This window comes from Paroedura picta, chromosome 6 (assembly GCF_049243985.1).
Source record: "Paroedura picta isolate Pp20150507F chromosome 6, Ppicta_v3.0, whole genome shotgun sequence".
Lineage (NCBI taxonomy): Eukaryota > Metazoa > Chordata > Lepidosauria > Squamata > Gekkonidae > Paroedura > Paroedura picta.
This window is the reverse complement of record NC_135374.1, coordinates 56,278,383-56,291,439: the sequence shown is the minus strand read 5'-3', so window position 1 is coordinate 56,291,439 and position 13,057 is coordinate 56,278,383. Positions and strand designations below refer to the sequence as shown.

General features: G+C 45.4%; 1 long non-coding RNA gene across 1 annotated transcript in view; it reads left to right on the top strand.

Annotated features, from left to right (window-relative positions):
• Positions 1 to 628: 628 nt before the first annotated feature.
• The window catches only part of LOC143840694 (uncharacterized), a 50,940-nt gene continuing 38,511 nt past the window's right edge, over positions 629 to 13,057 (top strand). The window contains exon 1 of the long non-coding RNA XR_013232326.1: positions 629 to 768. This is a non-coding gene — a long non-coding RNA (uncharacterized LOC143840694). The remainder of the gene's footprint in view (positions 769 to 13,057) is intronic.

Here is a 13,057-nt window from a genome sequence, read left to right as displayed (position 1 = left end):
AAGGGAAGGCTATACCAGTACTAAATATTTTCAAAGCAATTATTTTTCTAAGTAACATACCAGAAACTACAGCTTATAAAATGTTCTCATTTGTTATTTTTTTCTTTACCAAGTAATATTGATTGAGCAACAAAGCAAAACAAAATATTTAGAGGACTGGTCTACTGATTAAAAATGGCAACTGTTAAAGCAACTTCTTGAATTAAGGAATATATTTATGAAGATGAGATAGACTGATTGCTCTCTGCCGTCTTGAGCTTACAGTCCTACATTCTGGAATGGCAGGGGGTGGGTGGGGGGAGAACAACACAGGGACTTTCTTGGCATCCTACATTTGGTTCTGTTCCCCGCCTTGCAAAATTATTGTAACAATTGCATTGACAATGACTGGATCTGGAGGACACCATAACTAGTACGTTTTGAGTGACTGATGTGGTAGATTCCAGGCAGTCCAACCACTGCCATAAAGACATTGAGTTGTGCATGGAAATGTTAAGCCCTCTGCATCTCCTTTTACAAAACCCATGACTCTTCTTGTGCTTGTTTGCATGGAAATGAAGGGGATTGGTGGCAGAGAACCAACCCTATAAATAAATAGAACAAAGCTTTGCAGCTGCTGTAGTCAGACTAAATGTCCCTCCATTTCATGGTGAATTTTTTCGAAGCTTGAATTGATTTCTTTGTCTGGATTTCCCTCTCATGCAAGAGACTGAATAATGAGGGTTTTAATGGAAGGTGCAGGTTTGCTGTGTTGAGCCGCCATTATAGGTAATGTAATTTTAAAACTTTTAATTGTATTCATACACCCAAAATGAGGATTGGTATGCTAGCAACCCTAATTTAGCAATACATCCATGTTGATAGACTCATCCAACTTGTCACCCCCCCCCAGCCCCCATTACCTGATGGAAAAAGTACGCAATAGTGGAGCTTGTGCACCAATAAAGGGGGGAGAATGGCAGAAGGTGCAGAGTAGAATGAACTATCTCAATGTGGGCAGGAGAGTGACCTCTGTGTGATGAAAAAAAGGTGGAGGGGTGTATCCAAGGGAATCTATATGCTTCAGAATTACCTGAGGCTTAGAAGTGAAGCAAGGAAAAAACTGCCCAAAAACCAGTATAAGAAAACTCAGGAAAGCAATGACTAGAAAGTGAACTGATTGCTGAAGAAAGTATAGGAAAACACCTGTTCATAATAGGCCATAATTTGCTGCCTGTCCGGCAGGATTTCTGACATGTCCCTCCCCAATGCCATCATAATTAGAGCTCTGAGTGAATCAGTCCTTTGAAACAAATTTCAATGTGTGATGCTTATTCTCTAGCACATTGCTTAGATTTTTCTCCACCGACACTCCGAATGTAGTGTAGGTAACTGGCCTCCAGAAAGAATTGTTAATCTCAGTAGTTCTCAACCTTCCTAATGCTGCAACCCTTTAATACAGTTCCTCATGTTGTGCTGACCCCAACCATAAAATTATGCAAGTGTTCTTATGTGTGTTATGCAAGTAAAGATCCATTGTGCATGATTGTAGATAAATTATATATAAACTAGAAACAAAGCCCATTTATAAAAATGGGCTAGAAGGAGAGGTTTGGGGAGGTGGCGCGGCGGCGCGCGGGCAGCGTGGGTGGAGGGCGGAGTGTGGGAATGGGCCGGTGTGGCGTCGGGCAGCGGGAGTCGACCGGGAGGTCGGGGTTGGGGTTGGGGGGGGGCAGGAGAGCGACGCATGTCCGGAAGTCTGGACATGCGTGGTTTGGCTGTGTTGGGTAGGCGGGGATAGGGTGGGGGAACAGAGCGACGCATGCACGGGACGGCGCGCGTGCGTGGTTCAGTCTTTTGGTGTTGTCCCAGCCGCGCGGGTCGCGTGGCCTGGGAGCGGCGTCCGAACGGTTCGGAGTCGGCGTGGGAGAAGGCAGCTGTCAGCAACATGGGAAGTAGGGGCGCATCGGAGGCGGGGTGGGTGGGTTAGGGGGAAAGGTTCGTGTGGGGGTGTAGGGTGTTGTTTGGGAAGCGCGGCAGAGTTGGGGTGGCTTGTTGGGGGGTGGGTGTTGGCGCGGGCAGGAACGGAGGCGTTGTGGGGCGTGGGGATGGGGCTGGATGGAGAGGGTGGTAAGCGTAGGGGTGTAGCGGCGTAGGGTGGCTTGCCTGGGTCGGTGGTGGGGTTCCGGAGGCCGGCGGCGTCGGCAGCAGCAGCGGCGGGGCGTCCTTGTTTCAGTGGCGGGGCGAGAAGGGAGGCCGTTGCTTCAGGCGGCGGCTCCCAGGCAGTCTGGCGGCGTGTGCGGTGGCGGCTCGTCGACGGGTTCCTGATGTCGGCGGGCATGCTCGTGATGCGCGGCTGCCGGGGGCTCCCTTGAGCGGAGGCAGGCAGCTCCAGGGCAGCATCTTCTCTGCAGCGGCCATCTTCTTGTTGTGCTGGGTAGGGAGTCCCCGGCAGCCGCGCTCCGCGTGACTGCCGGGGGCTCCCTTGAGCGGAGGCAGGCGGCTCCAGAGCGGGGTCTTCTTGGTGGCGGCTATCTTCTTGTTGTGCCGGGGGCTCCGTCAGGCGGTGGCCTGATGCGGCGAGAGGCGCTTCGCGCCTCTCACCGCATCAGGTTGGGAGCAACTGCGAGCTGCGCTGCGCGTGGCTCGCAGTTGCTAGGGCTGGGAGGCTTCGCTTGTTGTGCCGGGGGCTCCGTCAGGCGGCTGCTCTGCCATATTCCCTGGGCGGGTGAAGCAGCCAATGGGGAGCCGCGCTTTGCACGGCTCCCCATTGGCTGCTTAGGGTGGGATGGACACTCGGAGGGGCCCCTCCGAGTTTTTATCCCGGACAGGGCCCGCCCTAACTCCTCCCACACAGCCCTTACTGCTTTATTCAGTCCGTGGCGCTCCGCGCCACGGGGCTGTTTAAAGATTGGTGAGTGCCTTCATGAGGAGCACACTTTTGTGTGCATGCACATTTGCATCTGTTGAAGTATGCATGATCATGAAAGCTTATACCCAGGCTTAAACTTAGTTGGTCTATTCTTGGACATTCTCTGCATGGAGGACTCACCCAGCTGTTATGCCATTGTTTCCCCTGGTTCTTTGCCTTGGGATAGCTTTCCCAATCTTTGCCCATGTCTGCATGGGGGAGCCTTTGGTTTGCTTCCCTCCGTTTGCCCCCAGGCTAGTGTCTGCACACAATAGCCAAGGGACAGGAAGTGAATAACTTGTCAATCATTGTCACATGGCAAAAACTCCCCATCAACTTTTGTCGCATTTGAATGCCCCCTACAAATCCAGAATCTTAAAAAAATACCACAATTGCATTATAACAACACAAAAATTGGCTCCAAAAAGGTGGGCTGTTTTACACCGCCCCCCCATGCAGACTGTCCCCGATCTCACTAAAACCAAGTATGAAGTTGAATTCTAAAGAAAGGAAGAAGAAGAGTTGGTTCATGTATGCCACTTTTCTCTACCAGAAGGAGTCTCATAGCAGCTTACAATTGTCTTCCCTTTCCTCTCCCCACAACAGACACCCTGTGAGGTAGGTGAGGCTGAGAAAGCCCTGATATTACTGCTTGGTCAGAACAGCTTTATCAGTGCTGTGGTGAGCCCACAGCATGTGTGTGTGTGTGTGTGGGGGGGGAGCAATGCTCCACCAAGCTGGAAAGGTGCCAACCAAACATGGAAGCGTGGGGGGGGGGTTGTTGCTATTTTGTTATATTGGAATTACATTGTAACATGTTCAGCAATTTCTTCTTAAGGCCGAGGAAGGTTGTGAGGGTAGATGACAGAAGCGACACTTGGTGTGTGTGTGTGTGTGGGGGGGGGCAATGGCTGGGAATGTTTGTCTAGGGATGATCCAAGTTTTCCAACTTCTGCATGGCTCAGCCCTGATATACACCCCAATGAATCCCATAGCAAAAAAAAAAAAAAAAGAGTGGAATGGAATGTGGATTTCTGAGCATTCCCTTGAGGTAGGCCAACAGAGGTGGTTTTTGGACAGCCCTGGGACCTCCCCAGAAGGGGCCTGATTTCATCCAGAACCAGGGGAAAATTCCAGACATTAACAAATGATAATCAGAGCCTAATCAGTTGTCTCCAAATATATTATTAGTAAACTGACAGAGAAATCGCAAACAGAAGAATGTAACAGTTTAGGATTATGCCATGGATAATGGCAGGATTTAGTTTCAGAAGGTGCCCAAAATCCTTGCTCTCTGACTCTAAAGTAGTTTAGCAGAACAGGAAACAAGTCAGCAGTAAAAGTCTACAGTTTTAGTGAAGACAGAAAGAAGAGTCAACAGTAGATTCAGCCAATAGCAAGCCAGTTTTCAGCAGTGGTTGTAATGACTCCTTGATGATTACTCTGTAAAAAGCTCTATCCCACAGACAAGAAGTGTTCAGCAGGAGATTATGAATGTATTATTGTCTGTGCAGGTTTCCTAAAGTGCCTGCTCTGCAGATTTTAAGAAGCTTAGAGGGGGAAAATGACACCTTAACCTAGCATGACCAGTGATATCCATTAAGGTCAAGGCAGATTTGCTCAAGTGGCTTCCTGTGCTCTGTAAGCAAAGGATTGCATTTCTGATGCTAAATCTTTTCTTGGACTGCTATCTCAATCTGCCAAAAGGCTTGCATTACTTATACTGTGAGACTGAAGAGTTATAAGAGCCAGCTGCTGAAAAGGATAAGATAAAAACAAATAGAAGCAATTCCTTTTGATTTCCTGATAATATTTCAGTCTGTTTCATCAGATCCATAGTAGGGAAGAGGAAAACAACAAAAATCAGAGTTCTTTTAATATCAGTTGGAGCTGTATTTTAATGCATATATAGAGCAAAAATAATGACAGCCTCTATGGTATGGTTCTTTGAGTGCTGGACTTTAAAAGGGTGCCATATGGAGGATGGAGCAGAATTGTTCTCTCTTGCCCCAGAGGGACAGGCCAGAACGAATGGGATGAAATTAATTCAAAAGAAATTCCATCTAAACATCCAGAAGAAGTTCCTGACAGAGTGGTTTCTCAGTGGAACAAGCTTCCTCAGGAGGTGGTGGGTTCTCCATCTTTGGAAATTTTTAAACAGAGGCTGGATAGCCATCTGATGGAGAGGCTGATTCTGTGAAAGCTCAAGGGGGTGGCAGGTTACGGTGGATGAGCAATAGGGTTGTGAGTGTCCTGCAGGTGACCTAGGAGTTTCCTGCAGGTGACCTGCAGATGACCTAGGAGGTTCGTTCCAACTCTGTTATTCTATTGGGATGTGAGTGTCCTGCATAGTGTAGGGGGTTGGACTAGATGACCCATGAGGTCTGTTCCAACTCTGTTATTCTATGATTCTATGACTTGGCCTGGAAAGACCAAAGTTCAAATCCCAGCTTGCTATGAAAGCTCCATTTATAACAGAATTCTTCTGTAAAGCAGTCCTGTGCATGTTTACTTGAAAAATAAGGTTCACAGTATTGGGAGGGACTTTCTGCTTGGTAAATATGGACAGAGGATTGCGCTGTTAGTACAATGGACTATCCTATTTTCTCACTGTATAGTTCTTTAAAGGGAGATTTACGTAGCAAGGCTGTCTTGCTATACAGAAAGAGATCAATTTTCTGCTCTTTACGTAAAATATATATTTTCCTTTTTATGAGATTCTGTTTAACATGCTAACCATGGAAAACATTCAGTGCAAAGGGATTTTTAACAACTGTGCTTCCTCAGACCCATAAATCAACACAATCATATAAACAGTAAGGCAAATACTCCATCACACAAGCAGTCAATCATCTGTTTGCACATCAGAGAACAGCAATTTAAATTATGCTCTGCACTAAGTCATATAAGTTGTTAGTGATTCCCATCTCCCTGTGCGATTTGATTGACATATGTCATAACAGTCAGATGGATCAACACAGAAGCAGCTGTGTAACCCAGGTGTTCAGTACTGCAGGTGCCAAATTGCTTAAAGCAGCACCCAGAGTTTAAATAGTCTTGCGCAATTAGGACCTCGTTCCTCTCAAACTCATACCACAGTTGTGGTCTTTATTTCATTAACTCCATACAGGTTTCTTTCAATAATTCTCTTTTGTAATTATCTTCTGATACAGGGATGAGTATAGACAACCACTGAGCAGGAGACAACTTATATTCCTAGTGTGACTGAACCAGTTATCCTGCACTGTGATACCAAGTTGTAAAGATAATATTTATGGCCTGAAAATTTTGATTCTAAAATTACCCTTACCACTTGGCCAGGCAGTGTAGACATGACACATATCTCCTGACTGGTTACACTTACAACTTATTGTGACCCTGCATGGTTTTCAAGGCAAGAGACATTCAGAGGTGGTTTACCACTGCCTGTGTCTGCATCGCAGCCCTGGACTTCTTTAGAATTCTCCCATTCAAGTACTAACAAGTGCTGACCCTGCTTCACTTCCTAGATCTGACAAGATAAGGCTCACCTGGGCTATTCAGAAGAGGACACATGCTACATTTACCAGGCAAACTGAATATTAGAAAATATTCAGATGCCAAATGACATTAACAGGTAAATGCCAATAGCAGGCATGAGGAGAGTAGTACAATGCCTTCAAATGAGCCATTTTTTCCTGCAGTTGGTAGGGTGTGGTGCAGGAGTGTCCCTCCTGGCCTATGGGTTATGGCCAGCCCTTACCAGCAACTGTTTGTATTCTGGGGTGCAGACAGGCAGACCAGCATCAGTCCTATGAGTCTGGAAAGTGCAGGAAGATCTAAATAAATATTTACAGCCTAAAACTGTAAATAGAGAACAAGTAAATGTCTGGAGACACATAGTAACTGAAATAACCTATTGGCCTGGCAAATCACCTTGGCCTGGCAAATAAAAAAACAGTATAAAAAACCTTACTAAGGTCAAGACTGCTGTGCACAGAGAGTCTTCCTCTTAGGGTTGCCAGCTTCCCTGTTAGGCTCACTACCCCACCTCCCTCATGTGGAGTCTGCTATGGGGAGAGAAAGGAAAGACGATTGGAAAATGCTTTGAGACACCTGAGGCCTGCTGGGTCACTGCGGCCCATTCCCAGTTCTCTCAGACCTCTCACAGCCCCACAACCCTCCCAGGTAGACTATTGTGGGGAGACGAATGGAAAAGGTGTTTGTAAACCACTTTGAGACTCCTTTGGGTAGTAAACAGGGTACAAAAATCTGTTCTTCTAAGGAGCAAAAGAGCCTCTTGTGGTGCAGAGTGGTAAGGCAGCTGTCTGAAAGCTTTGCCCATGAGGCTGGGAGTTCAATCCCAGCAGCCGGCTAAAGGTTGACTCAGCCTTCCATCCTTCTGAGGTCGGTAAAATGAGTTCCCAGCTTGCTGGGGGGTAAACGGTAATGACTGGGGAAGGCACTGGCAAACCACCCCATATTGAGTCTGCCATGAAAACGCTGGAGGGCGTCACCCCAAGGGTCAGACATGACTCGGTGTTTGCACAGGGGATAACTTTACCTTTACCTTACCTAAGGAGCAATCATGAAAGAAGCATGTGGGCACATAACATTTTATCAACAGTGAAAAAAATGGGAAAGAAGGAACAGGGTGGACACCTGTGTACTGTGACTACCCCATGTGTATTAGGGCAGAGGGGCATTTTGGTGTCTGTGGCCTAATTCACACAAGAGGGGAAATAACGCAGAACTGGGGGGAATTGCCATGTAATCTTCCCCTAAGAAGAATCTCCAGTCTTATTTTCCCTTCACATATCTGAAGACATGGCTCTGGAAGGCTCATCTGTAAGCACTATGCCACAATTCCCAAAGGTCAGTCCTCTCCCACACTCAACAAACATTCCAAACCACAGGTACTTTACACCCATATCTCCACACCCATGCCCTCATTTGCCACCATGCCACCACAACCTCACAACACACACATTCAACCCCATGCCCTTACAGACTTGGCAACACCTCCCCTTCCTCTTCCCACTGAAGAAGAAGAAGAAGAAGAGTTGGTTCTTATATGCTGCTTTTCCCTACCCGAAGGAGGCTCAAAGCGGCTTACAGTCGCCTTCCCATTCCTCTCCCCACAACAGACACCCTGTGGGGTGGGTGAGGCTGAGAGAGCCCTGATATTGCTGCTCGGTCAGAACAGTTTTATCAGTGCCGTGGCGAGCCCAAAGTCACCCAGCTGGCTGTATGTGGGGGAGTGCAGGATCGAACCCGGCATGCCAGATTAGAAGTCCGCACTCCTAACCACTACACCAAACTGCCAAGCTCTAGCGCCCATTGTATTCTTGGATACAACGAGCTTTGCCCCTGTTGACTAAATAAACTAAATAATCTGCCCCTGACTTGAAGAGATTGTAGAGGAGTGTGCAGTTCCCTGTGCATTTGTTGTGTGTAACTTCCATTCTATGCATTTTCAAACCTATGGCATTCTCCCAAAAGCACTTTTTGGGGGGGGCATTTTCTTGGGGGCATAATTTGGACTCCCTAAATCTATTCTGCACATAGTTTAGAGGACTTATAGAGCATCAGAGGAAGGCCTCTTGTGAACTTGATACCTCTATCTTGTACAGGTTCATTCTATACACTCCTGAACCTCCTGAACCTGTGCTGTCATTTCTGTCATTTCCCTAGAAAGCACTTTCCAGGGGGCATCTTTGGAGGATGGAACACTGAGCCCACAAATCCAATCCAACCCTTGCAGAGATGGTAGAGAAGAGTGATTTGGAGATCCCTCACAAACTTGGTTTCTCCAGCACACTGGGAAGCTGTTCTATTGCATCACAAACTGTACCAGTTCATTTGGCACCTAAAAGTTTGTGACTTTATAAACTGGGTATGCCACAAACCAAACCACATTTTCCTGGTTTGTGCCCAGAGTTTTAATGACTTTGGTTTAGCTTGCCTGCAGTGCGTGGATTCTACCTGAAGCCTCATCTCGCCCACATATGACAGTATTTTGGAAGTCTCATGTGGTGAAAAAGATGACTTTTGCTAGTGTGAGTGTGACTGCATTTTAATGCCTTCCTTTGTTTGCAAATGCTAATGGGAACATAAGATTGGACCCAGCCAGTTTTTCCTTCCACTCAATCACGCCTATTTCCCCCTTTTACTCCCCCTTCGCCATACATGCCATTTATCCATGCAGGTCCTTCAAATTTCAGTATAGACTTTTTGGTGATCAAAGGGACCCTCTCATCCCCTTTTCACCTGTGGAAAAGCTGGTTGGATGCAACCCATGATATACAAATATCAGGTATGAGTCAACAATGGTATTACAGAATGGGACCCAGATGTCCTTTTACTCATGGTTTAATTGAAGGGGGTACAAGTCATTTAATTTTTACTTTTCTCAGGAAATACAAATATTTACATAGTAGATGTATTGTAAAGTAAGGACAGGAGAGAACCGGGTCTGTTGCATTTTGGAACCCACACACTGAGAAGAGAGTATAGGTAATTGCTACCTGAAGCATGCAGACATTATAATTATGTGTTTGATTTTCTGGCATGAGTATTAATAGACAGATTAAAATAAATACAGGATGTTACTTGCTCCAATGTTTTGCCCTGTGGCAGTCATTCATTTTATTTATTTATTTATTTATTTATTTATTTATTTATTTATTTATTTATTTATTTATTTATTTAATGATGGCATTAGTAAATAAATAATTTTTTATAAGGCAGTCAAAATATTGTTCATGACAATTGCAATAAATGCATAATATAACCAGTGTGTGTGTGGGGGGGAAATATAGGGCACAAATCTCGATAGCACAGAAGAATACAGAATACATGCTCACCTGGGGCTCTTCCTACCTTTTTTCAGCCCATCATTGGCCAATGGTTGTAAATAGCTGTCAATAAATGATGGAGAATTTATACTCAAAATTATTGGGTGGCAGAGAGGTATCCCTAAGGCTGAAATTGGTTTATGAACCTTAGGTAATACATGAAACATTGGAAGTCTGGGAAACTGTCAAAAGTCTTATTGGAAATATAATTTAAAGATAAGCCTCCCTGAGCAATAGTTTTTATGATGGAAGATATATGCAATATGCAATCCCGCCAAATAGGTGTGTAAAATTTATTGACATTGAGCTGTCTCTGGACTTCTAAATCATATTGTGTTCTGTCCATAACTACAATTCCTCCTCCTTTGTCAGCCTGCTTGATAATGAGATCTGTTTGCTCCTTTAATTCACTGAGTGCTTTGAAAACCTCCTTGGAAAATTTCCTGAAAATTTACTTGAAGTTTTTCTGTTAATACTTTTGGATCAGAATAAATTACATTAATTCCTGAACAGACGCAGTGCCACCGAGATCCCCCTCCCCCTCCCAAGCAGCCCTTTCCTCCAGGGCAGTGGTCCTCAACCTTTTTATCACCGGGGACCACTCAACGCTTGACAATTTTACTGAGGCCCGGTGGGGGGGGTAGTTTACTCCTCTACTCTCAACCACTGCCCTAACGCTCTCTGATCGCTATGGTAATGTTTAAACATCCCTTCAAAATAAGATACATACACGCCATAACAATGAACATAAGGAACATTTTATTTTCATGGAAATTTTAACTCATGATAATAACAAATCAATGGGAACTCTGAACTTGTTTCTCTGCAACGAGATAGTCTCATCTGGGAGTGATGGGAGACAATGACACCTGAAGTGTGTTGTAAAGGGCCAGGGGGGATGAAGTAAAGGGCCGGGGGGGGGGGAGAAGGTGTCCTTCGCGGCCCACCTCCAATTAGTCGACGGACCACATGTGGTTAGCGGCCCACAGGTTGGGGATCGCTACTTCAGGGGAACTGATCTCTGCAGTCTGGAAAAGAGTTTTCATTCTGTGGGATCTCCAGGTCCCATGGTACTGAATTTAGCTGAGAAAGCACATAGAGCAGGCTTGCTCCACCAAGGTTTTGTGAAACCCTGGGGTTTCTTGACAGCCATGAAAGGGTTTCCTGTGTGCAAGAATTATTTTAATATATATTTTAAATTTGTTACAGATTTATTGGGTGACATGACTATGGACAATGATGGGCCTGGAGGGGGTGGGAAATAGAATGGTCCCTGGGTAGGCATGTACACTGCTATGCTTCCCAATCTTATTCTCCCTATTTGCACCACTTCTGGGGTTTCTTGAAGCCTCAAGAATGTTTCAGAGGTTTCTCAATGGTAAAAAAGTTGAGAAAGGCAGACAGATGCAGTAATTGAGAAATCCATTGTAAGTTCTTTGCCAACCAATATTTTCATGTTCGATTGTTACTTACAACTGTTTTTCATTTATTGTTTTATTTTCATTTTATTGAAATCAACTGAGGAATGTAGAGACTGAAAGGTTTCAGTTCTTCAAGCAAATTTTGCTATCAATTAAATATTTTCATTGAAGGAAGAAACTGTGACAAGTTTATGAATTATTTGATATTTACTATCATTAGCAATTACTGCCCTCCAGCATTTCTCTTTGTTTCCCACCTGAAGCTTGGGATTCCTGTATCTCCATGGCATCCAAAGCCAGAGAGTCCAGCCTCCCAAGTAACCCTTTTCCCCAGGAGAACTGATTTCTGTTGCCTGGAAATGACCTGCACTTCCAGCAAATCCCCAGGTCCCAACTGGAGACTGGCATCTCTTAACTTTACTGGGGTGCAGTGCCACAGGGTTCCCCCCTCCCAAGTAGCCCTTTCATCTTCAGAAGCCTGGAGATGAGTTGTCATTGCAGAGTTCCCCTGTCAAAACAGCCATTTTCCATTTGGGAGCAGATCTATATGGTCTGCATATCTCTAATTCCAGGAGATTTCCTGTCCCTTCATTTGGAGCGCAACCCATTAAAAAAATAGATTCCTCACTCTTTGACTGTCATTGACTAACAGTATTTCAGCCTTGCCTAGTCTGAGTTGCAGTGATCACCAACTAGTTCATTATTAGTTTATTACTGCTTCCAAAAACTCATTCAGAACATTAGCTTAACTTTGTCCAGGTGAAACAATATTAGATGTTATCTGCATGGTTTATTGATGGCTCTTCAAAACCCTGGATAACATCTATCAGCAGTGACATGGGGATAAGATGGAACCCTATAGGATGCATCCCTGTTTCATCACTATATCTGCCTTGCCCAGACTTTAAATATTTGTTTGCATTGCAGTCTGGTTCCTATGTTTGATTAATGTGAAATAATGACAATGCACGGCCATGTCTTACTGGGGACACCAGCTGATGATGGTGGGCCAAGGAGGACACATTGACCTCTGGTGTGGCTGTGTGTGCGCCAGTGTAAATTGGCATCATGAAAGCAAGGAGGCGGGCTATATATAGCTGCCACGTGTAGTCGGCCTGCCTCTCTGTCCAAGAAGTCACAGGAACAGAGGTTTTGGGAAATGACCCCTGGGATGAACCAGAACCTGGATGATTTCCCGGACAGCCTATGGAATCTTGGCATCAACTAATATTGAATGGCGTGCTGGGCTCTGTGGCAGCATCAACCCACAGAACTTACAAATGGGTGGCAAAAGGGTTCTTGGACTTCACCTTGAGGGCAGTCCATCAGTTCACTTGGCCAATGGAGGAAAAATATTATTGTGTCACTTGGCCCACTTGAAGAAATAAGGGATTTCGAATATAATGATCTGCTTGACCCTTGTGGATCTGTCATTCTACATCAGGGCTCTAGGGATGTGGGACCCAGGGTCCTCCCTTCTGGCAAACAGGGTACTAAAAGGCTGGGGGAGACAAACAGCTGTGAGGCTGAATCCTCAGCACCCCGAATGTTGGTCATCTGAAAGGTTATGATTGAGGCTTTGAGGGTGATTTGTCACTCATTATATGAGAAAAAGTTAATGAAGACTGCATTTATATTGGAGTTCTTTGGTGCTTTTAGGAGCAGTGAGCTTCTTGTTACCTCTGGAATAGTCAAGGACAATCCCGCTCTGTCGGCAGAGGATATAGAACTTTACAAAGAGGGCATATTAGTGACCATTAGATGGTCAAAAACTGACCAATTGGGGAGGGGGCAGAGGCTGATCATACCAAAAGCAGATGACCAAGCACTCTGCCCTGTGTGGTGTCTGGAAAAATATCCTGCAGCCCCACCTGGCTTTCCAGGGGTGTTGCTTATACACAAGGATGGAA